This window comes from Mesoplodon densirostris, chromosome 5 (assembly GCF_025265405.1).
Source record: "Mesoplodon densirostris isolate mMesDen1 chromosome 5, mMesDen1 primary haplotype, whole genome shotgun sequence".
In the NCBI taxonomy this organism is placed as follows: Eukaryota; Metazoa; Chordata; class Mammalia; order Artiodactyla; family Ziphiidae; genus Mesoplodon; species Mesoplodon densirostris.
The window spans coordinates 26626216-26653599 of NC_082665.1; the positions used below are offsets into that span (position 1 = coordinate 26626216).

Consider the following 27384-nt stretch of genomic DNA (forward strand, 5'->3'; position numbering starts at 1 on the left):
AGTCATTTACCACTAGGTTATTAGCTTTCCATCTTCCGGTATCTTGTGGACAAGAATCATCTGCTATCATTACCTCCCCTGCTCCTGCTGTTTTTGTGGGATTATGCCCTTAAAAAAATAATTTTTGTTATTTTAGAGGGATTTCAGGGAGAAGTAAAAATAAATTTTTGTTTGGTTTTGTTTTTCTATCTGATGCAATTCACAGGAAGACCTTTTATTACTTGAGCATTTTTTTTTTTTTAAATTGAAGACTAACTTCCTATGTGTGAGGAAATGGATGTACTGTGTCATCTTTTGGCATAGATGTCAGGTCAGTACTGAAATGCCATTATATATTAGGAAAGGAGAATAAAAAGTTTTTCTTTTTTTAATTTTCTTTTTAAAAAATTTTTAAATTAAATTAATTAATTAATTAATTAATTAATTTTTGGCTGTGTTGGGTCTTCGTTTCTGTGCGAGGGCTTTCTCTAAGTTGCAGCGAGCGGGGGCCACTCTTCATCGCGGTGCGCGGGCCTCTCACTGTCGTGGCCTCTCTTGTTGCGGAGCACAGGCTCCAGACGCGCAGGCTCAGTAGTTGTGGCTCACGGGCCCAGTTGCTCCGCGGCATGTGGGATCTTCCCAGACCAGGGTTCGAACCCGTGTCCCCTGCATTAGCAGGCAGATTCTCAATCACTGCGCCACCAGGGAAGCCCTCTTTTTTTGAAAATAAACCTGAAGGAATTATTTCTTAGATACTGATTTTTTTTCAAACTGAACTTTTTTTAAGTTTGTCTTTTCATTCTTGGATTTCTTTTTCTTCCTATGCAGCTGATGTTTGGCTAAAATGGACAGAGAAGAAATATTCTGTCCTTAGAATATTTTTACATTCCATGAGGCATTTACAATAAGATTCTATTTCAATACCCTGAATGGAAATAGCCTCCTTATTTTTCTTTCATAATTTCTCTGTAGTATGAATAATAGAGAAACTGTTGACATATCTAGAAAGCTCTTACAAACATATGTTTAACCTTAATTTTCATCTCTGAGAAGAAGGTCATTAAGTCTGTGGTTCCCAATGGTGCGCCGAGGCTGTCCAGGGGGCTGCCCTGAACTCACAGGTGAGATATTTTAAAAGTCTGTTGGAAACACAGCAACATCTGTTGGCCACCATGTGACTTACTAGCTCAAGGTAGCTTACTTTCAGCTTTTGATTATGCTACACTGCTTTTATAGAAGTCGTATCTTTATGAGGATGAGTGTTCAGTAGTTGCTGTGGTAAAAAGAAGATAGCACATGATAACCGAGTGGAACAGGAAATGAGGCTGGTGCTTTATAATCTGATTCTGAAGTTCGAGTGTACATTGCGTGTATGAGGGTTCTCCAAAGAAACAGAGCTAATAGGACATACGTCTGTATATGTCTATTGATATATAGAAATAGGTTTATTGTGAGGGGTTGGCTCACGTGACTATGAAGGCTGAGAAGTCCCATGGTTTGCCTGTCTTTAAGGGGGAGGCCCAGGAAAGCCAGTGGTGTAGCTCTAGTTCAGCCCTGAAGGCCTGGGAACCAGGGAGTCAATGGTGTAAGTCTCAGCTCGAGTCCGAAGGTCCAAGAACTAGGAGCCCTGATGTTTGAGGGCAGGAGAAGATAGATGTTCTAGCCTAGGCAGAGTGCAAAATTTGCCCTTCCTCCACCTTTTTTTTTTTTTTTTTTTTTTGCGGTACGCGGGCCTCTCACTGCTGTGGCCTCTCCCGTTGTGGAGCACAGGCTCCGAACGCACAGGCCCAGCGGCCATGGCTCACGGGCCCAGCTGCTCCGCAGCATGTGGGATCTTCCCGGACCAGGGCACGAACCCGTGTCCCCTGCATCGGCAGGCGGACTCTCAACCACTGCGCCACCATGGAAGCCCATGGGCTTTTTGTTTTGTCTGGGACACGATGAAGATGTTACTGCAACGCTGAGTGTGCTGTGCACTATCAAAGTTTGGAAAGCTCATCATTAAGTTAAAGACAGTTTATTACATTTGTTTCCTTTAATTTATTTAGGCAGATACATAATTTTTATCTGTTTTTGGAATGGAAAAGTTTATTACCTTTGGTTATGAACATACTTTTTTCTTTTTATGTCAATGGAGCCATGAAAATGGAAAAATAATTACATGTAGAATTAACTTCCATCTAGGAAAGTGAGAGTAAATTGGATCGTCTTCAATAAACATAAATGAAATTGTTGGCTTATAGATATCAGATATATAGGGCCTAATACAAAATTTGAGGATAAATTAACTGTACATACAATGAAAAGTGGATATTGCCGTATGTGCCTTCAACGCAGCAGCCTGTTCACTGGAAATAAGAAGATATGAAGCTCCCCCTAGTGGTAGTTGTTGATATAGTTTAGTGGCAGAAAAGAATTGTAACGCAAGTCCTTCCTGTACCTTGGGACAGTGTTTAAAAGATACGCAACCTGTTTTTTAACGTCATTCATACTGTTAAATCCTTGGTTATTACTTTGGATTTGAAGTTTTTGGAATGCAAGCACAACACTCATGAATTTTTTTAGCCAAATTCAGCAGCATTGGGTAGCTTTATTTTATATAGGAAAAACAAAATCTATTCATGTTTTTACATTAAAAAAAAGAAACTCAATGAAGGATAAAATTTTCGCAAGGCAGACTGCATCATTACTCTTAGCAACCTACAAGCGTAAGGTACTCCTCACATTAAATGAATTAAATTGGTTGTAATGTAGCAATTTCCAACTTTCCTGTCTGCGTAGTAAGCAAATATTTAAAACATTAACTTTGTGCTAAACATTTAACTATGTAGAGGGGTTTGGGAAGAGGCAGGGAGAGATTCAGAAAACTGAACAAGTATGGGGCGGTTCTGCGGATGATGGGGTAAGTGGGTGCTTTGAGAGTCCACGTAAAAAACCTCACCTCGGTCCAAGGGAACCGGCAAGGTCTCCAGGACGAAGAAGCATATACAGACTGTGAGTTAGAGACGAGCCGCTAAAGCTGTTTTGCTGAATTGATTTATCCTGGCCTCTCACAAAATGTAGATTTTAATAAACTGCTGCTTGAACTAAGAATACGTTGCTCTAATAAAAGGATAACAACCGTGCTTTGTGAATTTGCTAATTACTGTTTGCACTTATAGTGGGAAAATCTATTTTGTCTCTGAGAACTGTGACATTATCACCTCTCAGAACAATGAGTCATTTTTCACTGGGAAGACGTCTCCAAGTATTTATTTAACCTTGTTTTCAGAATTGCCACCCATCTATTCTTCAAGGGTGATTAATAATTCATACCATGTAAACAGAGGAAGACTGATTTAACCGACAATGCAGTTAACAAAAAACCTAATTTTCAAAATGCAAAATGATCTCAACTCATCTTTAACGTGATTTAAAAACAATTAGTTTACACTTTTGTGGATAGGTGTAGGTGATAGACATACATGAGCTTGGTGGAATTGTAGGACCCAACAGCATGTCATTTACTAGTTTAGCTCTGCAAATGACTGTACCCCACAACAGACTGGACCGGTATTGCGCCCCTTTTCCTGCTTCCAGAGGTATATTCACCTCTAGAAAATCAGTGGAGAAACACTTACAGAAAGCTGGTAAAGTGGGAATAGACATCTCTGAAGAATACAATTTTTTTACTTAATTGATCAAAGAAAAACCTTAAAAGATTTTGTATTGCCTTTACTTAGATAATGACTACTCTAATAGAAAACTAAGTGAATTTTAAACATGCAACAACTAGTTTGGCAAGTATCTATTTGTTCCTACTTATTTCTTATAATCTTGAGTCAGAATTCAAAATTCCTTAAAGTAAGTAGGTTGCAAATGCAGCAAATGAGGAATGGCTTTGTACAGGGCAACTTGGACAATGTTAGATTATATCTAAAGAAAGTTTATTTTCTATGTATACTTTTTTAAAAAATACATTTATTTTATTTATTTATTTTTGGCTGTGTTGGGTCTTTGTTGCTGCAGGCGGGCTTTCTCTAGTTGCGGCGAGCAGGGGCTACTCTTGGTTGCAGTGCATGGGCTTCTCATTGCGTTGGCTTCTCCTGTTGCAGAGCACGGGCTCTAGGCACGTGGGCTTCAGTAGTTGTGGCACGCGGGCTCAGTAGTTGTGGCTCACAGGCTCTAGAGCGCAGGCTCAGTAGTTGTGGAGCACGGGCTTAGTTGCTCCGTGGCATGTGGGATCTTCCCATACCAGGGACCAAACCCGTGTCCCCTGCATTGGCAAGCAGATTCTTAATCACTGCTCCACCAGGGAAGTCCCTCTATGTATACTTTTGATTGCAAGTGAAGAAATCCAACTCAGCCTTATGTAAACAGGAAGTCGATTCATTGGCCTGTGTGACTGTTGTGAGGAGGAACTGGCACCAGGTACAAGTAGGTCAAAGTGGAGACAAAGTGATCATTCCCTTTCTTCCCATCTGCTCACTCATGCCTTGGCTTTCTCTGTGTTGACAAACTGGCCTGGTTTGATTAGAGTGCATAACCCTAGACCCCCCGGAGAGAGTAAGGTCCTAGCTTGTGTTGTTGCCCATAGGTCAGTAGCAGAGGACTTGTTAGAAATGCAAACTCTCAGGTGATCCCACATCTACTGGATCAGAATCTTCATATTAAAAAGATCCCTAGTTGTTGGTGTGCACATTAAAGTATTGGGCCACTGTGGCTAGGAAAAGGAGTTTTTATAATTGGTTTGGCCTGGGTCTCATTGGCATTAACATGAATATAGGGGTATGGGAGGGTGATGGGCAGTTCCACCAGAATCAAGTGATTGGGGTGAAAGATCCTAATCCTGAAGTGTATGAATGGGCAGCAAAAAACAATGCATTATCGCTGCAAGTCATGAACATTTTGGTCAGAAGAAGGGACTGGCTTAAGATCAATCTTATCTTTGAGAAAATACTGAGAACAAACTGGGGACTTCTAAGGTCGTTTCTAATGGAAAGAAGCTGTAAAGAAGAGAGCATCTATGTATATATTTTATATATTGTACACATCTGGTATATCAGGGCCACCGTTACAAGATAAACTTGTGAGTTTCAGTGTGAAATAAACCAGTGCACCAAACTTCATAACTTTATCTGCCGGAGGAAATTATTTTATTTCTCTAATGGACTTTTGTCATCTTTATTGGCTGCCTAGTACATATCCCCTCTATCTCATGTTTGGGGAATTCCCTACTTTCTGTGGCCTGCAGGGAGGCATAGCCCACCTGCTGCTATCTGAGGAAAATGCCAGTTACGTGCTTTCCCATATCCCCTGCAACTAGAAGAACAGGCATATGGCTTAGGCTCTGTCAATCGGATGTTTCTACCCCAGACACTGAATCAGGAGCTACTGACCCATAGAAACCCAGGGACTATGGAGAATTTTCTCTTAGCCTCGATAGTGGTTGCAATAGAATTAAATTCCCCAGGCTACGGTGGCAGCAACACAAAGTAGTCAAGGCAGCGGCTGAGATAGCTTTAATACATAAATACAGGGCTGTAGTTTCTCATGATGGTTCTTTCTGTGCAGCTCTGAGCCTTGTATGCAGCCTTTTTGGAAATTCAATGATTGTGCTGAAATTAGCCAGAATCAGCCTCTTGCTTGTACCCAGACTTGGCTCTGTGGGCTTGTGATTCGAGTTATTGCACAGGGCTTTGCCCTTAGAGCTGCCTCTGCCTTTGGTTTAATGCTCAGATTTTAAACTGAGCATTTGGAATTCCTAATAATTTTAACATGGAGACCTGCTTTTATTTTGTCCTGAGCCCCTCAAATTGTGTAGGTGGTCCTGCTGTACCTAACAATGCTGATTGCTAATATTTCTTTTTCAAAAACACAAGTTAGTGAGGCCAGAATGCCTGAACTGGCTGAGAATAAATCAGGAACAAAGATAGATGCTCCCATATACTACTTTTTTGGCAGTTGTAGTCTTCCCATGTGCTACAGTTATTTGTGAATCCATATTGTTTCTGCTCTTACACTGGTAATTTCTGAGAGTACAAACTGTGTTCTGCAGCATCTTATTCCTCTCTATCTCCTATCTATCTATCTATCTATCTATCATCATCATCATCTATCTATCTATCATCTATCTATCATCATCATCTACCTATCATCTATCTATCTATCTATCATCTATCTATCTATCAGTCTATCTATCGGTCTATCTACCTATCTACTTATAGTTGAGCAACGTGTTTTAAATTATAAACTCATTTGACCCTCATCTAAGCCCTTTGGGTGTTATTGATGTTATTATTGTATACTTACTATTGCTGAAGGACTGTGGCTCTGGGAGGTCATCTGTCCAAGTTCACTCCCCCTATTATAATGAAGTGAGGGTTAAAATACAGGGTGATGTGCGTAACTCCTCTTTCCATATGCTTTGCACTTTCTAAGCATGATCTGTAATCATTTCGGAAATGGGAACTTCCATTGCACAGATGAAGATGTTTCAGAGATTTTGACAGACTGCTTCAAGGTAGAGATGTAGTAATGATCAGACTCGAAGTTTGCCTTAAGCCTAACTCCATGGAATTTTCTATAGTGGTAGGAAAAAAAAAAGAGAGAATTGAGGTACATGTACAACCAAACCGTTGTAGTTTACGTTCCTAAAGATTTTTGAAAATGGTATATTTATATTAGCAAATTTTCTTAAGGCAGGAGGGAGGTCTGGGAGGTCTACCAGCTGCTTCTTTTTATCTCTGCAATTTTATTTGTTTTGAAAAAGCTTTCTTCTTATGCATTCTGGCTGCCACAACATCTCTACAAACATAGTTAAAATAGTTTTAGCTCGTCTGATAATATAAATGTTTCTGAAAACCTAGCCAGCAGGTATGCTCAGTATTTTGAGAGTTCACAGCAACCAAAAATAATGAAGAGTAATATACACAGTCAGGTTGCTCAAGTATTTAAACAAGTATTTGATTATCTCATTAGCTCTAACATAAATATTTCCAGCTAATGACTGAGAAAAATTTCTATATTTCTAAATTTATATATATATATATTTTTGGTAAGCAAGTGAGATTTATGTGGGAAGGAAATACACTGATAAAATGTCAATTTTCTGAAATTAAATATAATTTGGAACCTGCTATGTAATGTTTATACGACATGACTCAGCTCATTTAACCTCTATGTGGATATAGGAAATTGAATAGTTTCAAAGTTCCTTCACAGAAACATACTTGTTTTTTTCCTGTTGCCCTGTGATGACATTCTCACATCTCTTGAAATGAAATAGTTTCATATGATTAAAAAATGTGGTCTCTGTTTTAAGAAATACTGTCACTTTTTTTTTTTTTTTTTTTTTTTTTTTTGCGGTACGCGGGCCTCTCATTGTTGTGGCCTCTCCCGTTGCGGAGCACAGGCTCTGGACGCGCAGGCTCAGCGGCCATGGCTCACGGGCCCAGCCGCTCCGTGGCATGTGGGATCTTCCGGGACCGGGGCACAAACCCGTGTTCCCTGCATCAGCAGGCGGACTCTCAACCACTGCGCCACCAGGGAAGCCCCTCAGCACAGGTTTTGCTTGCTGCTTCATTAGGTATGAACCACTTCAGTTTCCAACGTGTGTCCAAAAAGTTACTTGCATCCTTACCTCTTGTTCTTTTTCCTGGTAAAAGGCAATCCTTTCATCTGGGCTATGGAAGCCTCACCTCTAGACTCTGCTCTATCAGTTATTGTCCCCTTTAGTTCTTCAACCTTTCTCTCTTCATTGGTTTCTTCTCCTAAACGTATGAACATATGCTTTATAGGCAGCCTGCTTGCTGAGCACTGGTGAAGTGGTTTAATCCCAGGTCACTTCCACAATGTCCACCTACCTGGTGGAAACAAATCCTTGTTGGGCCACAAGATGTGGATGAGGCCACCCCTCGGCGCTGGTTCGGAGTGTCCACTCTGTGGACCTAGTCTATTTACTAGCCTCGTGGTCTTGAGCAAGTTACTTCACCTCGCTGTGCCTCTATTTTCTTATGAAAAATGAGGCTAAAAATAGCATCTACTTCAAAGTGTTGTTAGGACAATAAAGTTAAATGTATTTAGAACAGTGCACATAGTCGGCACTGTTTCCAATGATTCCACCCTCTTCCTTCAGCTCCACTATCTCTCTCCTGCCCCTTTCTTTTTTTTTTTGTTTTTTAACGTAATTTAAAATTTTATAGTAGCTACATTAAGAAAGTAAAGAGAAAGAAGTGAAATCAATTCTAATAATGTATTTTATTTAACCTATCAAATAGTGACTAAAAATGATCATTAATGAGTTAATGAATTTTTTGTCCTTAGTCTTAGAAATCTGGTGTGTATTTCACACAGAGAGCACCTCTTCACATGGACTGGCCACATTGTGGGCACTCAGTGGACATGTGGCCATGTCTCCTGCCCCTTTCTTCACATCAGAGAATAGTGTGTAAGGGAAAATAGAATACTGCTCTGCTTATCAGAGCAATCATTAGACATTTGGAAATAAGCGGAAAAGACAGGCATTGTGTTCTTTCAATATCAGACTTGTCAAGCTCATAGGAACAGAAAATAGAATGATGGTTGCCAGGGGCTGGGAGAAGGGGAAAATGAGGAGATGTTGTTTGATGGGTACAGTTTCAGTTTTGCAAGATGAAAAATTATGAATTCTTATTAATCCCTAAATTACTTAGCATGTAATAGATTTTAAAGCAAAGTATGTTGAATAATAAATGTACTTGAAATTATGCCGGAAACAGAGCATGAAAGAAGATAATCATGGGGATGGGAAGAATGCTGATGAGTATCTAAAAGCTTCTGGCTCCTTCTTCTTCTGGTTCCTGTTCTAAGATAGCCTGAAACCCAGAGAGCCAAGCAACCCTTTAAAGGACAGTCCCAGTTTACATATATTTCCGGATATAATTACTAAAAATGCCCCCTTTTACTCTCAGAAATGTCCTCATTTGGTTGAAGAAGTTTATATACAGTAATTCAAATTTAGTTCATTGAAAAAATACATTTCCTATGTTGATAAACTCATGTGATGTGAACGCGTACAAATATACATATTGTGAATACACACACATTAACCTTCCATCTAAAACAGAAAAGGAATGACAATTCCCTGGTGGTCCAGTGGTTAGGACTCAGCACTTTCACTGCTGAGGGCGTGGATTCAATCCCTGGTCAGGGAACTAAGATCTGCAAGCTGCCTGGAGCGGCCAAAACAATAAAATAGAAAGTGAATTGTTTCCACGTGAGTGGAATGTTCTTTTCCTTTTTCTTATTTTTCATGGTAACAATGATGGTGATGAACATATTATCAGAAAAAAACTTCATTAAAATAAGTAATTCCCTTTTTTTTTCAATTTCTCATTTTAAAACTAGTGTTTTAAAAGTAGTAATAAGTCATGGCTATGCATGTTGAACATTTTGATTTATATTTTTTATTATATTTTATCTTTAGTTTATAACTGTAATTTATAACTACTATGAGTATAACAGGGGTATTGAAACAGGGGCTTTTAAAGGGACTTTTCATGATCTTTCAAAATGAGAGCAATAGAATATACATTTTAAATTATATAAAGGCCAGGCAGAAATGCTTGTATTGATATATAAAGATCAGCTGAGAATAAGCTGGTAAAGACATACTTAGGACAAGAAAGAAAAATGTAATTGTATCTTAAGGGTTTGGTTTACTAAAGCTAAAAGCATTATTGGTTTTAGTATTTGTTAATGTTTACTGAAGCCTGGTTTGGTCATTTTAATAAAGAGATTTTTTTCTTCTTGGAATGAAATGGGAAGAATTAATGGTTAAGGTTAAATCTAGGTGAGCTCAGGATGGAGCTACCATTTGAGCCCCAGGCCAACTTTGGTCTTTGAAGTTCAGAGTGAGTGACTATGGCAAGATATAGTTGTATGGTAGAAGGAAATTACAGGACATCTTTTAAAATTACAGATAGTTTTGGGTGCGTCAGTAATGAAATTGTGAAAACAAACAGTAGTAGTAGGAGAAGCACTAGTAATTGTAGCCATCATTTATGATGGGCTAACCCTGTGTCAGGCATGGGGCTCAGTATTTCATATGACATGTTTTAATTAATCCTCACAACAGTGTTATGGTATGAGCCTACACTTAACTTTGTTTTACAAATGAGGAAACCTAGAATTGAACAGTGGTGGAGCCTGGAAAGGAGCACCTGTCCGTCTGACTTCTGAGCCCAGGGTTTTAATCAATGCTAAGCCGCACCTCTGACAATACAGTGAGTGTCATAACAGCTGCCACTTATTGAGTACCTACTATGTGCCCAGTGCTTTAAAATTACGTTTAATCCTCCCAGTATAAATATCTTTCAGTTTTCTCCAGAAGGAAACTAAGGCTCAGAGTGCCTGAATTAGTTTTCATTTGTGCTAATTACCATAATTTAAATGGTTTAAAACAACACAAATGTATTCTTTTACAGTTCTGGGGGTCAGAAATCCTACAATCAAGGTTTCAGCAGGGCCACATTCCTCAAATGTCTGCTTCTGTCATTACAGCTCTGTGTTTGACTCTGACCTTTCTGCCTTCCTCTTATTAGGACCTTGTCATTACAATGGGCCCACCTGGATAACCCAAGATAATCTCTTCATCTCAAGACCCTTAATATAATCACATCTACAGAAGTCTCTTTTATTATATAAAGTGACATATTTCCAGGTCCCAGTGACAAGAAGGTGGACATCTTTGGAGGGGCCTTTTATCCTAACTAATTTCCCCCAAGTCTCAGAGCTAATAAGTATTAGAGATGAGATTTGGATCTAGATGTTTTTAGGCTCCAATGTTCACACAATTTCTGCTCTACCACATTCATGAGGATCCCATCAGTCATTCAAAGAAACATTTATTGAGATTATAAAAAGAGCCAGACACTGTGGTAGGTACTGGAAAAATATGAAATGCTTTATGAGTTTGAGTCATCTTCATGTAGGTGCCTTACTAATCTCTGTATTTTTCTTTAAAAAATTTCTTAAAAATATTTATATCAATATATCCAAAATATTATTTCAACATGTAATTGATTAAAAATATTTTACATTTTTAGACTGTCTTTAAAATCTAGTGTTTTATACTCAGAACCCACCCATTTGGACACCAAATTTTCATTGCAAATATTTGATCTGTATTTAGATACAAAATTTGCAGTCAAAGAAATAGATTCACATACCTAGTTGTTCTAAATACACTTAAAACAAATGTTCCAAACACATTTATGATTTTTAGTAACTGGATTGATATATTTTTAAATTAAAACTGAAATGAAAAAATTTAAAACTTTTAATCTCTTTTTCAATAGTCCATGAGATTAAAGATTAATAAACTTAGATAATAAGATAACTCCCTGAATAAATATTACTAAGCTCTACTTTATTGCATTAAAATATTTTTTTACTTATTTCTCCCTTCCAGAGATTGACACTAGATCAAAGTTTTAGATACTGTACTTTAAAAAATTTAATTTTCCCCCTCAGATTTGTGAAATGGAAATCTTTGCTAGACAGAGCATAGATATGAGCAAAACAGCTGGTTCTGTTTGTTTTTCAATATTTGCGAGATTTGCTTCCCTTACTGCTAAAAAACCAGCACAATGCTTGGTGGTCTTCTCTAGAGTTTAGAAGGGACATATATACCTACCCCAAACCTTTAACCAAGTAGCCTGAAATGGACTCCATTACAGCTTGGAATGGGCTCCAGAGCAAGAGAGGGCTCTTTACTTGGGTCAGCAGATCTGCTGTGTCTTTTAAGACCCAGGGGATCCAAATATCCATGGTAGATCTGTATGAATGAAGTCTATGGCTGGCACTTCTAAGGGAATTGTAATGCTCTCTTTGACAGATAACTGTTTTTTTTTGAGAAGAAGCTCTTGGTTTTCTCCTTGCTCCTAATAGAGATTAAATTCCTGGCCATGGCACCCTAGGTGTTCCTAGGACCTGCATTGCCCAACAAGGACTGGGTGGTATCTGAGCCTAAGCCATACACTTGGGTGGTTCAGCAGCCCTTTAACATCAAGTTGAGAGGGTGTATTTCAGTTCCAAAAGACCAAATTAAATTGAATAAACAGGTGGTTTGTACTTCCAATATGCTGCACAGTCACATTCCCCCTCAACTCTGATCACAGAGGAGCTTTCTTTAGATGAGTTGATAAGGAAGAAAAAGAATGAGCCTATTTACTGATGGCTATGTACCAGCCAGAACTGGATTTTGGCCCAGTTACAGACTTCGAGGTAACCCTAAGGAGAGTGGGGAAGAGAAATCCTCCCAGTGTACAAAACTTGGACAAGGACATTTCCTTGCCCAATTTGCTAGGAGCAGAGATAGCTTGACAAAATGACTCTACATCCAGAATATTTTCAGAGAGTTATATGGAATAACACTAGAGGATTGGTGACTAGGACACTTAAGGAACTGGTAGGTAGATCTATCTTTTGGATTATGGGAAGATTTATGCCCCACGTGTATGTTTATGAGAAGTGTCCCACTGCAGAAGAGGAACTCAGTGATTGAGTAGACAAGAGGAATTGTTATTCTATTTTTTTCTAGTTACCCCAGTACTTGCTTAATGGGTTCATATACAAGGTAGATTGTGACTGTAATCAAGGGTCATAGATTATGCATGGCTACAATGAAATAGACTTTCTCATACCGTAACTGACATGGCAGCTGTCATGGTTGAGTGTCCAATTTGCTACCCGCATCAACCAACTCTGAACTGCTGTATGTTATACGCCTAGGACATCGGCCAGCCACTTAGCTGATTACATTGGACACAGAGAATCATAGAGGAGAAGTAATTTATTCTTGGTAGACTAGATGATTTATTCTGTATTTCCACTTGCCTTCTCTGATGATGCTGTCTCTGTGCCAATACTCTGGAGACTTACCAAATGCCTTATTCTGTTAGCTTTCTGTTGCTGCCGTAACAAATTACCATAAATCTAGTGGCTTATAACAACACCTGCTTGTTACCTCAGGGTTTCTTTGGGTCAAAAGTCCAGGAACAGCATGGCTCAGCTTGTGCTCTGTTAGAGTCTTCCAAGGCTAAAATCAAAATGTTGGCAGGATTGACATGTACACACTACTATATTGAAAATAGATAACCAACAAGGACCTACTGTATAGTGCAGGGAACTCGGCTCAATATTCTGTAATAACCTAAATGGGAAAAGAATTTGAAAAAGAATGGATACTTGTAGGGGTATAACTGAATCACTTTGCTGTACACCTGAAATGAATACATCATTGTTAATCAACTATACTCCAATAGAAAATAAAAATAAAAAAAAATGACCCCTGAGGGTGAGGATGGAGGTTGGCAGGGACATGTCCCTTTCTGGAGGCTTTAGGAGAGAATCCATTTCCAGGCCTGTTCAGGTTGTTGGCAGAATTTAGTTCCATCCTGCTGTAGGATTGAGGTCCTCATTTCCTTGCTGATTGTCAGCTGGGATCATGCAAGAGGCTGCCCACATTCCCTGGGTTATGGCCTCCTTTGAAGTCAGCAATGGCCCTTCGAGTCCTTCTCATGCTTCAGATCTCTCTGTGCATGTCTCTGTCACATCTCTTCTTTTGACTCTTCTGTCTTCCTCTTCTGCTGTAAGGGCTCATGTAATTACATTGGACCTGAATAATCCAGGAAAATCTCCATATCTTAAGGTCAGCTAGCTGATTAATAACCTTAATTACATCTCTGTCTGTCTTTCTTTCTCTGTCTCTCTGTCTCTGTCTCTCTCTCTCTCTCTATATATATATATATTTGGCCTAAAGTCAGAATACACGGATCTGAGAATGAAGAGTGCAAATAAGATTGGTATCTCGTATGCTTACATCAATTTTTTGTTAACAATAGTTTGCTGCCATTCCCACAGTAATTCTGGCTTAATTTGTCTGAAAGTTTAACTAACCAGAATAAGAAAGACTTCCTAGAGACACCTAGAGACCGAAATATGTTTCTACGAATTTGAAATTGAGGTTTTCCCACCCGAATAAGAATATTTCACCAGAGGGCATAACAATAGTATCATTGAATTGGAAGTTGAGACCAACACCTGCCCATTTTGACTGCTCATGCCACTGAATAAATAGGCAAATATACAGGGTTGCAGTGTTGTCTGAGAGTGAAAAATTAGTTGTGAAAAGGGACCGGGGGGAGACCTTCAAGATGATGGAAGAGTAAGACATGGAGATCACCTTCCTCCCCACAGATACATCAGAAATACATCTACATGTGGAACAACTCCTACAGAACACCTACTGAACGCTGGCAGAAGACCTCAGACCTCCCAAAAGGCAAGAAACTCCCCACATACCTGGGTAGGGCAAAAGAAAAAGGAAAAACAGAGACAAAAGAATAGGGACGGGACCTGCACCAGTGGGAGGGAGCTGTGAAGGATGAAAGATTCCACACACTAGAAGCCCCTTTGCGGGGGGAGACTGCGGGTGGGCGGGGGAGGGGAAGCCTCAGAGCCATGGAGGAGAGCGCAGCCACAGGGGTGCGGAGGGCAAAGCGGGGAGATTCCTGCACAGAGGACTGGTGCCGACTGGCACTCACCAGGCCGAGAGGCTTGTCTGCTCACCCGCCGGGGTGGGCGGGGCTGGGAGCTGAGGCTTGGGCTTTGGTCGGAGCGCAGGGAGAGGACTGGTGTTGGCAGCGTGAACACAGCCTGAAGGGGTTAGTGCACCACGGCTGGACAGGAGGGAGTCCAGGAAAAAGTCTGGAGCTGCCGAAGAGGCAAGAGACCATTGTTTCGGGGTGCGCAAGGAGAGGGGATTCAGAGCGCCGCCTAAATGACTCCAGAGACAGGCGCGAGCCGCGGCTATCAGTGAGGACACCAGAGACGGGCATGAGACGCTAAGGCTGCTGCTGCCGCTGCCAAGAGGCCTGTGTGTGAGTGCAGGTCACTGTCCACACCCCCTTTCCGGGGAGCCTGTGCAGCCCGCCACTGCCAGGGTCCCATGATCCCAGGACAACTTCCCCGGGAGAACGCACGGCGCGCCTCAGGCTGGTGCAATGTCATGCTGGCCTCTGCCGCCACAGGCTCACCCCGCATCCGCACCCCTCCCTCCCCCAAGCCTGAGGGAGCCAGAGACCCCGAATCAGCGGCTCCTTTAACCCCGTCCTGTCTGAGCAAAGAACAGACGCCCTCAGGCGACCTACACGCAGAGGCGGGGCCAGATCCAAAGTAGAGCCCCAGGAGCTGTGCGAACAAAGAAGAGAAAGGGAAATGTCTCCCAGCAGCCTCAGGAGCAGCGGATTAAATCTCCACAATCAACTGGATGTACCCTGCATCTGTGGAATACCTGAATAGACAACGAATCACCCCAAAATTGAGGTGCTGGACTTTTGGAGTGACGATATATATATTTTTTTCCTTTTTCTCTTTTTGTGAGTGTGTATGAGTATGCTTCTGAGTGTGATTTTGTCTGTATAGGTTTGCTTTTACCATTTGTCCTAGGGTTCTGTCTGTCCGTTTTTTAAAAAATATAGTTTTTAGTGCTTGTTATCATTGGTGGTTCTGTTTATTGGTTTCGTTGCTCTCTTCTTTCTTTCTTTTTTTTTTTACATTTTAATTTTTTTAACAATTATTTTTTATTTTAATAACCTTTCTTTCTTCTTTCTTTCTTTCTTTCGTTCTTTCTTTCTTTCTTTCTTTCTTTCTCCCTCCCTCCCTTTTCTTCTGAGCTGTGTGGCTGATAAGGTCTTGGTGCTCTGGCCAGGTATCAGGCCTGAGCCTCTGACATGGGAGAGCCGAGTTCAGGACATTGGTATACCAGAGACCTCCCGGCTCCATGTAATATCAAACAGCGAAAGGTCTCTCAGAGATCTCCACCTCAATGCTAAGACCCAGCTCCACTCAACGACCAGCAGCCTACAGTGCTGGACACCCTATGCCAAACAACTAACAAGATAGAACACCACCCATTAGCACAGAGGGTACCTAAAATAATAATAATGTCACAGACACACCAAAACACACTACCAGACATGGACCTGCCCACCAGAAAGACAAGATCCAGCCTCATCCACCAGAACACAGGCACTAGTCCCCTCCACCAGGAAGCCTACACAACCCACTGAACCAACCTTAGCTACTGGGGGCAGACACCAAAAACAACAGAAACTACGAACCTGCAGCCTGTGAAAAGGAGACCCAAAACACAGTAAGTTAAGCAAAATGAGAAGACAGAGAAACACACAGCAGGTGAAGGAGAAAGGTAAAAACACACCAGACCAAACAAATGAAGAAGAAATAGGCAGTCTACCTGACAAAGAATTCAGAGTAATGATAGTAAAAATGATCCAAAATCTTGGAAATAGAATGGAGAATATACAAGAAACGTTTAAAAGGACCTAGAAGAACTAAAGAGTAAACAAACAATGATGAACAGCACAATAAACGAAATTAAAAATTCTCTAGAAGGAATCAATAGCAGAATAACTGAGACAGAAGAATGGGTAAGTGACCTGGAAGATAAATAGTGGAAATAACTACCACAGAGCAGAGTAAAGAAAAAAGAATGAAAAGAATTGAGGACAGTCTCAGAGACCTCTGCGACAACATTAAACACACCAACATTCGAATTATAGGGGTCCCAGAATAAGAAGAGAAAAAGGAAGGGACTGAGAAAATATTTGAAGAGATTATACTTGAAAACTGCTCTAATATGGGAAAGGAAATAGTTAATCAAGTCCAGGAAGCACAGAGTCACATACAGGATAAATCCAAGGAGAAACACACAAAGACACATATTAATCAAGCTATCAAAAATTAAATACAAAGAAAAAATATTAAAAGCAGCAAGGTAAAAACAACATATAACATATAAGGGAATCCCCGTAAGGTTAACAGCTGATCTTTCAGCAGAAACTCTGCAAGCCAGAAGGGAGAGGCAGGACATACTTAAAGTGATGCAAGGGAAAACCTACAACCAAGATTACTCTACCCAGCACGGATCTCATTCAGATTTGATGGAGAAATTAGAAACTTTACAGACAAGCAAAAGCTAAGAGAATTCAGCAGCACAAAAGCAGCTTTACAAGAAATGCTAAAGGACCTTCTCTAGGCAGGAAACAAAAGAGAAGGGAAAGACCTACAATAACAAACCCAAAACAATTAAGAAAATGGTAATAGGAGCATACATATCAATAATTACCTTAAATGTACCTGGATTAAAATATCAAAATGGATAAAAGACCTAAATGTAAGGCCAGACACTATCAAACTCTTAGAGGAAAACATAGGCAGAACACTCTATGTCATAAATCACAGCAAGATCCTTTTGGACCCACCTCCTAGAGAAATGGAAATAAAAACAAAAATAAACAAATGGGACCTAATGAAACTTAAAAGCTTTTGCACAGCAAAAGAATGCATAAACAAGACAAAAAGACAACCCTCAGAATGGGAGAAACTATTTGCAAATGAAGCAACTGACAAAGGATTATCCTCCAACATTTACAATCAGCTCATGCAACTCAATATCAAATAAACAAACAACCCAATCCAAAAATGGGCAGAAGACCTAAATAGACATTTCTGCAAAGAAGATATACAGAATGCCAACAAACACGTGAAAGAATGCTCAACATCACTAATCATTAGAGAAATCCAATGAAAACTACAATGAAGTATCACCTCATACCTGTCAGAATGGCCATCATCAAAAAATCTACAAATAATAAATGCTGGAGAGGGTGTGGAGAAAGGGAACCCTCTTGCACTGTTGGTGGGAATGTAAGTTGATACAGCCAGTATGGAGAACAGTATGGAGTTTCCTTAAAAAACTAAAAATAGAACTACCATATGACCCAGCAATCCCACTAGTGGGCATATACCCTGAGAAAACCATAATTCAAAAAAAGTCATGTACCACAATGTTTATTGCAGCTCTATTTACAATAGCCAGGATATGGAAGCAACCTAAGTGTCCATTGACAGATGAATGGATAGAGAAGATGTGGCACATAGATACAGTGGAATATTACTCAGCCATAAAAAGAAATGAAATTGAGTTATTTGTAGTGAGCTGGATGGACCTAGAGTCTGTCATACAGAGTGAAGTAAGTCAGAAAGAGAAAAAGAAATACCGTATGCTAACACATATACATGGAATCTAAAAAAAAAAAGAAGGTTCTGAAGAACCTAGCAGCAGGACAGGAATAAAGTCACAGACCTAGAGAATGGACTTGAGGACATGGAGAGGGGGAAGTGTAGGGTTGGACGAAGTGAGAGAGTAGCATGGGCATATATACACTACCAAATGTAAAATAGATAGCTAGTGGGAAGCAGCCGCATAGCACAGGGAGATCACCTCGATGCTTTGTGACCACCTAGAGGGGTGGGATAGGGAGGGCTGGAGGGAGACGCAAGAGGGAGGAGATATGGGGATATATGTATATGTATAGCTGATTCACTTTGTTATAAAGCGGAACGTAACACACCATTGTAAAGCAATTATATTCCAAGAAAGATGTTAAAAAAAGAAAAAAAAAAGAAGTACCAGGACTGCTGCTATATTGGGAGTGGGTGAGACAAGTGTCTTGAACCCAGGAGGTCACTTTGCTCTGTATCACATCAAGTGGTAAAGATGCATGTTAGATGGCAGTAATCCCATACACTCAGGCACCAAGGAGTACAACCCAGTCGGAATAAAGTTTGGGTTATTTCCCCAGATGCTGGCTTAGAACAAAGGAGCATGGAAGATGCTGTGGAAGAAGTAAGTCTTACCTTGTCAACCATAGCTTTATGACCAGTTGTAGAACTGTGTTATCTATTTCTGTTTCTATCCTTGCTCTCTCAGTTATTTCATTATTCCAACAAATATTCTACTATTTTATATAGGCTATGCTGGTAGTGTGTAACTTTACAAATTAGTCCACTGATTACAGAATGTCATTATGGGGACATTATCATGATATAGATCTAAAGATAATATCCATAGACCACGGATATTTTATATATATATATATATATATATATATATATATATACACACACACACACACACACACACACACATACATATATAAATATATACATATGGTATATATTTATATGGTGAAATTATAAAATTGATTCCTTGTTAAGGAGATACCTTCATTTTCAATTATAGGAAAGATAGTGGTATTCTGTTAAGAATTAGGTTTGTTGTTGTTGTTTGCAATTTTAAGTATAGAAGAGGGTATTTGTTGATTTTGGGAAACTAAGTGGAGTACACCCTTTTAGGCTTTGTTTTTGTCAGCATCATTAGAGTACCCTATTTTAGTTTGGGAAATTTTCCATATTATATTGGGGGGTAATATTCCTCCAGCTAGAAATCAGAAATGAATTTTCCCAGTTTCCTTTTGCACTTGGGGCATAGGTACTGGCTTCACCAATGAGGTGCTTCACATTTTGACATGGAAGAATTCACCTTGAGTATTGTGTGCCATACAGAATCCACTCTTTCCTGTTAAGGGAAATGGTGGCATGTGGCTTTTAGGGAAATCTGTGGTGGGATTCTGGTTTTTAGTGTTTGGTATCAGTGGTTTGAACTGCAGTATCTGTATCCAGTAATGCCATCTGAGAGATCACCAGTGGGGCAGTCCTATTGGTTTGCGTGCTGTTTTTGCTTGTGGAATTCCCAAGATTGATGCTCTGGCCTTCCCAGAGGTTGTGAGAGTCACATAATATATTTTACATTTTTGTGTGTGGTTGCTCTTTCTCTCAGCTCACTTACTTTATGCTTTGTGGAAAGTATCATATGGCAAAGAATTGAAGCTTCTGGCCAATAGCTGTATGAGTGATGAGTGAGCTTGGAAGTGAACCAGCTCCAGTCAAGCCTTCAGACAACTGTAGTTCTGGCTGACATCTTGATTGCAACCTCATGAGAGACTCTATGCCAGAATCACATAACTAAGTTCTGACCCACAGAAACTGGGATAATAAATGCTTGTTGTTTTAAGCCATCAAATTTGGGGATAATTTACTAGATAGCAATAGGTAAATACAAGCAGATAGAGTGGAATGAGAAATTCCAGGATGATTAAGGAGGCATTGTGCAATGCATTGCTAGAATAGTTGATTCCCTAGGTTCTCTGAACTTTAAGCTCTTTGCATGTGGTGGCTAACTTACTACTTATCCGTATCTCTTTCCCCTGCCTGGATCTGATGCCAGCACCAGGGGGAGTAGAAGCCATGAAGCTGGCTGTGTGTGCCTTCCTCCCTAGAGAGCTCACAGGCAGACCAGCTCTGCATGCTGCACTCTAGTGTGGCAGTCTCCATGCCATTGGCTAATGCCTGGACTCTCTGGCACTGTCTCCACTGCTGCAGGCCTAAAGAGCTTGCTGGTGCACAAGGATCTCATCAAACATTATCAAGAACAAAGACGTTGTTCCATGTTTCTATAAAGCTAAGAATATTGAGCATTTGCCCGGGACGTGGGAGACTCCAAGGGCAGTAGCCTGCGTTGTGAACTAACCCTATCTCAAGAGATGGAGGGTGGAGACATGATCAGATTTATATCTTGAGGGCATCAATCCATCACTCTGGCTGCATTCCCTGTTTTTCACCCCATTCTTTCCATCTTTCCCCAAATAGTCCTCATATATTATTCCAGGAGGATGAATTGTCACTACTTTTAGAAGAGCCGTTTGCTAATTTACCACTGACCTCATCTCAGTTCTCTTTCTCCTTGAGTTGTGTGTAGAAGTCAACACTGCTGTAGGGAACTGGTTCACTTTCCGATACTATGTGAGCAAATTCCTCATCTCTGTGAATTTCTCAGACATTCTACCAAAGAGTTCTTGTCCAGCCTTCTTTGCTCTCTCCCTCTTCAACTCTCTAAGTACAGTAATTATAATGAGAGTAAAATGGATGACTAACGTTTCTGATGTTTTGAGTTTGAGTTAATAAGGGGTGCTCAAATATAGCTTTTAGGAAGGGAAGAATGGGCCATTCGACTGCCTGGCAGTACAGATTTTAGAGTCACCTGCATCGACATGATATTTGAAGCTATTTGTGCATAAGATTGTGAGGAAGAGAGTTGAAGACAAAGCAAGAAAAGAAATAGTTGTTTCATTTAATCCACATATTAGAATTGCAACATAATATCCATCCTTTACCAGAGCTACTAAAGAATTACAATAATACCAACTGATTTTCAATTGTACCTTTAATTTCTTCCCACCTTTCTAATATAGGAGCTAAGTTGCTAAGTTACTAAGTATTGACAAAGAAAAGGAGAAGTAGAGAGTTATATAACACATTTTCTGGGTAACTGACTACTGGAAAAATCAATTATTGTTAGTTAAGCAGTATTTTATATGTTTTATTAAGGTTGAGTAGGAGTGAGATAACATTACTGAAAGCTAACTAGTCATTGTTCAAAGATGGAATAATCTCTGGTATTGCAAAATTTACAATTTTAATTTCCTCATATAGAAAGAGCACAAGTGATTCTTATTCCTCAGGAATTCTACTGCTGTGACAGCATAATTTCAACATTCAAGAAGAGAGAAAGCAGCCCTAAATCCTTCTGAAATCAAATTAAGTCAGTGGAGGAGTGTATGAAGAAATGAAAAGAAGGCAAACAGAACTTATCAAATGTGTTGTTCATGAAAATGTTTTAGAAAATTTAATATGAATGAAATTCTTGTATAAATTCACTTCTTAAATTTTATGTACACAGCATACATTTTTTGGGGGGGGAATTAAGAAACACTTCAGAATGAAGAAAAATGTTTAAAACATTTTTGTTTATTTTAATACAGCAAATAAATGTGAGGAGTTTAAAAGTCTATGTGGTTGAAAGTTACAGTGATAGTACAGCTGTGATGTGCAGAGTAATGGCCCCCAAACAGGCTCATGCCTTAATGCCTGGAACCTGTGAGTATGTTACCTTACATGGCCAAAGAACCTTTGCTGATGTGATGAAAGCAATAGACTTTGAAATGAGGAGATTGTCCTGGATCACCTGTGGAGACTCATTCTAATCTAATGAGTATATAAAAGTGGAGAACATTTCCAGGCTGGGTCAGAGAGACAAGACAGAGGGAGGAGAGATTTGAAGATTGGGAAAGACTCCACCCACCACTGGTGGTTTTGAAGATGGAGGAAGGGGACTGAGAGCAAAGGAATGCAGGAAAAGGCTCTCAGCAGACAGCTAGAAAGGACATGAGGATGTCAGTCCTACAATTACAGGGAGCTGAATTCTGCTAAAAACCTGAATGACTTTGGAAATGGATCCTCCCCTAGAGACTCCAGAAAGGAACATAGCATCTGATTTTAGGTTGTTGAGACCCGGGTCAGATTCCTGATCTCCAGAACTGTAAGATAATACATTTGTATTGTTTTAAACCAGTGAAATTGTTGGAACAGCAATGGAATGCTAATTCAGCAACTTTATTTGAAATATGCGTAACTATTAAATAAATAGCCTTTAGTAAATCTCCCAGTCCAGACAAGTTTGTACTAAAGCCCTTAATATAACTTTTAGATGGAGCTGGCTTTTAACTTCCAGTTAAAAACAAAATCCAATCCAACTCCTAAAGTACCTAACAGTGTTTTGAATTATAGTTTATCTAAGGAAGATAAAGTTGGAATCATGTTTTCAGTTGTTATTATGTTATTAAAAATAATAAGCCAGATTGATCCTTTAACTTTCTCATACCTACTACAAAATATTTGTGAAAGGAAGAATTTGCTCTCAACATTTCTGTAAAATGATGATCTAGATGGATGCTGTATTGGTAATACCTGCAGATCTGATGGTTTTCTTCGCTATGCTAAGAAGGCTATCACATAAGGTCACTGTATCTTCCCTTCAACCAAAGTATAAGATTTCAGTTTAACACAGTAACATGTTAATGCATGCAGTGTGGTATTGTGGAATGAGCACTATTCCTGGAATCCAAAGATCGGAGTTGAACACCAGCTTCATTTTATATTGTTTGTCAGACAAGTCAACAAATCTCTCTGAATGACCGTTTCCTAGTTTGTGAGATAGGAATAATATCTACCTTAAAAGTTTGTTGAAATAGATGAAATTTCTTTTCAAATCTTATACTGTCATCATAATGTAGAGTCTAATATGCGAACACCGAGGACCAATGTGATATTTTGGGACTTTCCACTAAGAATTGAAGAAAATGGGACCAAATATATTACAGAAAAGAAGAAGTTGGGTTGAGTGGGAGGAGATGAAGTGGAGGTAGTAGGAATATTTCCAGTAAAACTGACCAGAGCAGCAGAAGAGGTGTTGGCAGACCAGGAGATGGAGACCTAAGTGGAGACGCAGTCTCGGATTACATCAGACCAATTCCATCAGCATCAGTTTTCCTGAGATACCCAGGTGAGAGGGACCCATGCTATGAGTGCTTTGATCAGTGCTGGTTTTCCATGTTAGCTTGGAAGCTTCTGGCAAGGGCTTATTTAGACTCCAGGGGCTCTAAGTTCAATTTAGAAGCAAAGGACTCCTGATGTACCACCCGGTCTGGACCTTATTGATTCTGAGGGTGGGCAGAGCTAAGCATGTTTGTAACAGTCATCATCATCAGAGGCCTCCAGGACAGACTGTGGATGGCAGAATAGGATAGGAACTGAGGGAAGTGCAACTGAACTGTGGGTCTTTAGTTATCAAAGGGATTACATTAATACCTATTTCTCAAAATTTTGTCACCTGTGCCCTCACCTGAATAATGCAGTACCTTCCTGCAGTTGTTTTAACTCTTCAAAGAAATAGATCAAATTAAAAAAAAAAAAAAGATGATTTTGTTTGCGAAAACTGGAGGCACACAAAATCTCAGGCTGGGAAACCAGGATCTCAGGATGTAGGTCTAACAAAAGAAGTGAGGGCAAAAAGCTATATGCTTTGAGCTCTTTTTTGGCTTTTTAAGCTACATTTGCTTAATTCTTTCCTTTCTCTTTGCATACTTGATTTCATCACTTTTGTAATCTGACAGAAAAAGTTTGGCTTCCAACAACTTTCAAGTTTTACATAAAATATGTTCAGCCAGCCAGAAAGTCTCTTATAATCAAGTCAAAAATCCCCGGGCCAAGAGCTGCCAATGGCCAAAACTAGAAAAATTCGAGCAACCAAAAAAGTGGTATTGAATTAAAACTCAACGTATAAAATAAATATCTATGAACCCATGCTAATATAGTGATTAAATAAATAAATAAGGAAAAAAGAAAAATCTCCATGCAGAAAAATTCCAAATAATTGATGTAGATACTGTGTCCTTAAGTAGATGGAAAATAACTTTCTACTTCTTAAGTATGGGTTTCACATAGTGACTTCCAAATACTACAATATGAAAAGGGAGAAAAAGATTAACTTTACAGTGGGGAAAACAGACAAATACTACCTCAACCAGTGATTAAGATTAACGACAGTGGGACTTCCCTGGTGGTGCAGTGGTTAAGAATCTGCCTGCCAATGCTGGGGACATGGGTTTAATCCCTGGTCCAGGAAGATCCTACATGCTGGGAGCAACTAAGCCTGTGTGCCACAACTACTGAGCCTACGCTGTAGAGCCCACGAGCCACAACTACTGAGCCCACATGCCACGACTACTGAAGCCCACATGCCTAGAGCCTGTGCTCCACAACAAGAGAAGCCACCACAATGAGAAGCCCGCACACCGCAACAAAGAGTAGCCCCTGCTTGCTGCAACTAGAGAAAAGCCCAGTGGAGCAACGAAGACCCAAAGCAACCAAAAACAAACAAACAAACAAACAAACAAATTTAAAAAAGATTAACAACAGTGGTAAGTCATGTTGATAGTAAGGCCTCTTGATATTTTGTAATGAGAATGACAGTTTACCTCTGTAGTCTTTCTCCTCAAAACCATTAACTCCAGTCTAATCATTAGAAAAATATCAGATAAATTTCAACTGAGGGACATTTTACATAATATCTGACTTTAAAACTGTCAAGGTCATAAAATATAAGGAAAATATTAATATAAAGTACCATAAGGGTTCATTAATTGCAAAAAATGTACCATTCTAATGTAAGATGTTAAAATAGGGGAAAGAGGGTATAGGGATATACTATCTTCATAACTTTTCTGTAAATCTACAACTAGTCTAAAATAAAAAAGTTTGCTAAAAAAAGTCCTTGAAGAAAGGATTGATGAACTAATTTTGGCTCAGATATCCACCTTGAACCAATGAGGTGAGGATAACAGTGATGAGGCCAAGCTCCAGCACATGGCAGCTTACTGTAGCCATAGTCATGTTGGTGTGTGTGTGTGTGTATGTGTGTGTGTGTGTGTGTGTGTGTGTGTGTAGGGGGGCAGGAATGTTAATGAAGAGATCCAGGATAACAGTGCTGGGCAGATAATTTAATAAATGCCCATTAAATTTGGTTTCCTTCCTTATTCACATACTTTGCATGGTTACTTCAGAGGTCTGTGGGATTCTTTCATTTTTCCACTCCCGTTCCCTCTTCTCTCTCACACTAGGTTGGTGTCTGTTGCTCTTACCATGCCAATGTCCTTGGTATCCTCCGTGATATCACTGCCAAGGGAATTGTCCAAGGCACTGACCCTGAGGGTACCAAAATACTGCTAGAAAAAATTTAATAGAAACTCTGGGAGATAAAGGTAAGAAATTAAACAGAAAGTAGAACAAAGCTAAAAAAATGTATAATTTAAGAGACAGAAAAAAAATTCGAGACCTGGAATTCCAGAAAAAAGGACAAAGAGAATGGAATGGAGAACATTGTCAAATAAAAAATACAAGGTAATTTCTTAGTGCTAGAAATAATTAAAGACAGCATTGAGTTCTCAGTACAATGAATGAAGACACATCCCTAGACACATCACTGTGAAAATTCAAATTACAAAGGGTAAAAAGAAGACTCTCAAATTTTTCTTGAGAAAAAAAATGTGACCTATAGAAACATGACAAGTCTGGGATCATATTTTCCATCAACAATGTTGAATGTTGGAAGACAGTGAAGAAAGAGCTTTAAACTTCTAATGAATAGTGTCTTAAGAGTCATAGAAAATTTCCTGCACCCTTGAAAGGGAGGTTATTTGAGATTGGATTATATCCAAAAGAGGAAGAAAATTAAGACAGAAAAAATCTTGGCATCCTTGAAATAGTGGAGCCAACTTGTCTCTAGAAGAACAGTGAAGGGAAACCGCTGAACTACAATTATGCAGCAGACCTGGAGTTCAGCCAGTTTACACTGAGGCAGCAGGAGAAAGGGGGATTCAATAGAACACCTATTATTTTATATCAACTGATGCTGGCATAAAGGCAAAGAAAAAATCACTACAATTAGAAAACTGAAGACAAAAACTGTGAAAAATATTTCACAATAATCAATCTACACTGCTTGGATCAGCAGAGAAGTACATTTACGTCCTTAATACTCTTATTGACTTTCATCCTTTACACCAACTTACAGATAAAACATCGAAGAATTAATCATATGTATCTACTATTGAGCTTGACATTGCAAAAGTTATTACACAGATGATAGAAATTGCAGGAGAAAAGAACAGAGTGATGCTGAGATGAAAACTATGGTCATTAATACCTTCTTAAAAAGTGGGAAGAAAAATTATGGATATGGCACATTTGGGTTTGCATTGGTATTTGGCCAAAGTATACATTTGGTTTACTGCTATACAATATACTGTCCACAGCTGTAGAAATAAAGAGTAGAGATGTTAGTACTTTACTAAGGATACAAAGTAACTATATGAGGAACTCAAAATAGAAATATAACAACTGGTTGGCAGGGGGTTGGTGGTGAGCCAGCTCATTCCTCACTTATAATAAATTAGGTTATATGTAAAATTTATAAATGAGGAAATAGAATGAGAAGCATATAATTAAAAGATATGTAAGAAAAAATCAAGCAAAAATGATATAGGGGTAGAATAGCTGCTTCTTGGAAATGGGCTTGTGGATGGAAGAAGATGGAATAATGCATGTATTAATTTAATGAAGTGGGAAAAATCTTTTTTTTTTTTTTTTGCGGTACGCGGGCCTCTCACCACTGTGGCCTCTGCCCTTGCGGAGCACAGGCTCCGGACGTGCAGGCTCAGCGGCCACGGCTCATGGGCCCAGCCGTTCCGCGGCATGTGGGATCTTCCCGGACCGGGGCATGAACCCGTGTCCCCTGCATCAGCAGGCAGACTCTCAACCACTGTGCCACCAGGGAAGCCCCGGAAAAATCTTTAAAAGAGATATGAACTAGCAAAAATATTTTTTGTGGAGGTGAAAGAATTATATTAATAGATCTTACTATAATTCATCTCAGAGAGGAAATTGTGTTTGTTTAGAAAACTCTTGATTAATTGCTTCTAGCTGAAGTTCCTTTTGGCTTCTTCTGGTGATCGTGCATACTATTTACATTCATCTAGTACTTCACTTTGTTTATTTTAATTA

The 27384-nt window shown here is 39.5% G+C and overlaps 1 pseudogene; it reads right to left on the reverse strand.

Moving 5' to 3' along the window:
- The window catches only part of LOC132490421 (tubulin alpha-1A chain-like), a 95507-nt pseudogene that overhangs the window by 48130 nt on the left and 19993 nt on the right, over nt 1-27384 (reverse strand).